At 46.6% G+C, this 3,406-nt stretch overlaps 1 protein-coding gene across 1 annotated transcript in view; it reads right to left on the bottom strand.

Annotated features, from left to right (window-relative positions):
• The window catches only part of LOC143282631 (uncharacterized), a 22,959-nt gene extending 19,553 nt beyond the window's left edge, over positions 1 to 3,406 (bottom strand). Inside the window, exon 1 of the mRNA XM_076588277.1 lies at positions 3,255 to 3,406. The gene's annotated coding sequence lies outside the window, so the exon portion shown is untranslated. The remainder of the gene's footprint in view (positions 1 to 3,254) is intronic.

Below are 3,406 nucleotides of genomic sequence, written 5' to 3'. Positions count from 1 at the left end.
ACCAAGTGGGAAGACTGGGACCACACAGTGGAGGGTGCTATGGACTTCAAGTGGGAAGATTGGGACCACACAGTGGAGGGTGCTATGGACTTCAAGTGGGAAGACTGGGACCACACAGTGGAGGGTGCTATGGACTTCAAGTGGGAAGATTGGGACCACACAGTGGAGGGTGCTATGGACCAAGTGGGAAGACTGGGACCACACAGTGGAGGGTGCTATGGACTTCAAGTGGGAAGATTGGGACCACACAGTGGAGGGTGCTATGGACTTCAAGTGGGAAGACTGGGACCACACAGTGGAGGGTGCTATGGACCAAGTGGGAAGACTGGGACCACACAGTGGAGGGTGCTATGGACCAAGTGGGAAGACTGGGACCACACAGTGGAGTGTGCTATGGACTTCAAGTGGGAAGATTGGGACCACACAGTGGAGGGTGCTATGGACTTCAAGTGGGAAGACTGGGACCACACAGTGGAGGGTGCTATGGACTTCAAGTGGGAAGATTGGGACCACACAGTGGAGGGTGCTATGGACCAAGTGGGAAGACTGGGACCACACAGTGGAGGGTGCTATGGACTTCAAGTGGGAAGATTGGGACCACACAGTGGAGGGTGCTATGGACTTCAAGTGGGAAGACTGGGACCACACAGTGGAGGGTGCTATGGACTTCAAGTGGGAAGATTGGGACCACACAGTGGAGGGTGCTATGGACTTCAAGTGGGAAGACTGGGACCACACAGTGGAGGGTGCTATGGACTTCAAGTGGGAAGACTGGGACCACACAGTGGAGGGTGTTATGGACTTCAAGTGGGAAGATTGGGACCACACAGTGGAGGGTGCTATGGACTTCAAGTGGGAAGATTGGGACCACACAGTGGAGGGTGCTATGGACTCAAAACATAACCAGCACGCACATTCCACACAACGGAGATAAACTACCTTTTAAAGGCAAACACGTCAAAACCGTCTCGTAGATAAACAAGTAAACGTGGGAGTTTCTGCCCACGAACGGTAAAAAGAAAAGATCGGTGTATTGCTGCCACCCCCTACACTCCCCCATTCTCCCTTCATTCTCACCAGCTCTCCCTCCCCTCCCTCCCTCCCTCCGTGTGTGTGTGTGTGTGTGTGTGTGTGTGTGTGTGTGTGTGTGTGTGTGTTTCTTTGTTCATTATTTTTGTTTAACGTCTATCCACAAATGTGATTTTAGGCGAAAATCCATCAGCTACCCATCCCACCCATACTTTAAGTCATCAGTACTTTCGTGTTCCTCTCTCCTCGATTAGCATAAAAAGAACATAAACAAAATAAAACAAACTAACTAGTCAACCAGTAAAATTACAACAAAGAGCCAATGTGTGGTATGGATTGGAATGGACCGCCAGTTGTGTGGTTACACACACACACACACACACACACACCCTTATCTCTTTATATCCATAATTCATTTGTCATGTGCCTGCCCATATCTCCACGAAAAGTGCCGGCAGAATTAGCAGTCGTGACTCCAAACACTTCATCCAACAGGAGTAACACTGACATTGGCAAACAGACATTGCTTCTCTTACCAGCTGCTGCACACATGGAATGCACAGAACACTTCACGGAGCTATGGGAGAGAAGGAGAAGCAGAAGGAGAAGAAGGAGAAGAAGAAGGAGAAGAAGGAGAAGAAGAAGGAGAAGAAGAAGCTATGATCACGTAACTCGATCCAATGGCCTTGCTAAAACCATCCTCCAAGGAACTGTTGAGAGAGAGAGAGAGAGAGAGAGAGAGAGAGAGAGAGAGAGAGAGAGAGAGAGAGAGACGTAGAGTAAACCAGAAAAATCAAACATCGATAGACTGACACCATTGCAGAATGAAGAGAAAAACGATCTGCAGACACCCACACTTTGGCGCACAACCCAATGGCCTGGAGGAATCTGGTGAACAGTTCTGTGCGGAGCCCTCACGACTCTTAACACAGAGAAAGGAGGAGGAGGAGGAGGAGGAGAAGAAGGAGGAATAGGAGGAGGAGGAGGAATAGGAGCTGTGCTGTACTGTCCTTTAACATCTTTCACTTTGTGCTGTACTGTCCTTTAACATCTTTCTCTTTGTGCTGTACTGTCCTTTAACATCTTTCACTTTGTGCTGTACTGTCCCTTTAACATCTTTCTCTTTGTGCTGTACTGTCCCTTAACATCTTTCACTTTGTGCTGTACTGTCCTTTAACATCTTTCACTTTGTGCTGTACTGTCCCTTAACATCTTTCACTTTGTGCTGTACTGTCCCTTAACATCTTTCACTTTGTGCTGTACTGTCCTTTAACATCTTTCACACTTTGTACTGTACAGTCCTTTAACATCTTTCACTTTGTGCTGTACTGTCCTTTAACATCTTTCACTCTTTGTGCTGTACTGTCCTTTAACATCTTTCACTTTGTGCTGTACTGTCCTTTAACATCTTTCACTTTGTGCTGTACTGTCCTTTAACATCTTTCACTTTGTGCTGTACTGTCCTTGAACATCTTTCACTCTTTGTGCTGTACTGTCCTTTATCATCTTTCACTTTGTGCTGTACTGTCCTTTAACATCTTTCTGTCTTTTCTGACGCTCTGTCTTCCCTCCATGTTTGGCGCTGTCACTGGCAGAAAATTGGCACGTGTACACAGACGTTGACACATGGTTAATGTGTGTATGAAGGAGAGGAGGGGGGTGGAGTACTGGGTCTGGACACGGATATATCTCGCGTGTGTTTCAGTGTGTGTGTGTGTGTTCTTCGGTTTAAGATCGATCTACACAGTGCGCTTTTATACGAACAAAATGCATTCAATTACAAAAGAGCACAGACGGAATACAATGTGAATCTCCTAACTCTGGAAACAGCAACAACTACGTCCAACTCGGCTGTGAAGAAATCTGTCAGAAAGTCACAGCTTTTACAAGAAATTAATCGCATTTTCAAACGGTTTCTTCCGGAAAGCTGGGTATGAAATATAGACTGTTGTGATGAAAAGGATTATGCCGAAGAATACTCGGACAGGCGGGTTTTCAGAAGAATCACTGTCCAAAACACAATAAGTAAAGAAAGGCCAGTATTTCGTTATGGTATAACTAGCTTTTCTAACCGTGTTCATTGTTCATAACGAAGAGACGCAACAACCCAGTCTTGAAGAGCTGGCATTACGGCACACACACACACGCATTAAGGGACAACACCAGGGAATCTCCAAGCGGGGCCCCCGTAGCTTGGTAATAAACGAGAAATTCATGATACTCACTTGATCTTGGATTCCTGTTCGTGGTATAGACGTCAACAGCGATAAAATGTTCGTCCGTTTCTTGTTTTTGTTTTTTTTCCTTCCACTGACCTCTTCCTTGAGTGAATGCTGGATCACGGAGACAGTGTGTGTGTGTGTGTGTGCGTGTGCCG

This window comes from Babylonia areolata, chromosome 6 (genome assembly GCF_041734735.1).
Source record: "Babylonia areolata isolate BAREFJ2019XMU chromosome 6, ASM4173473v1, whole genome shotgun sequence".
Classification (NCBI taxonomy): Eukaryota; Metazoa; Mollusca; class Gastropoda; order Neogastropoda; family Buccinidae; genus Babylonia; species Babylonia areolata.
This window is presented reverse-complemented; position numbering and strand designations above follow the sequence as displayed.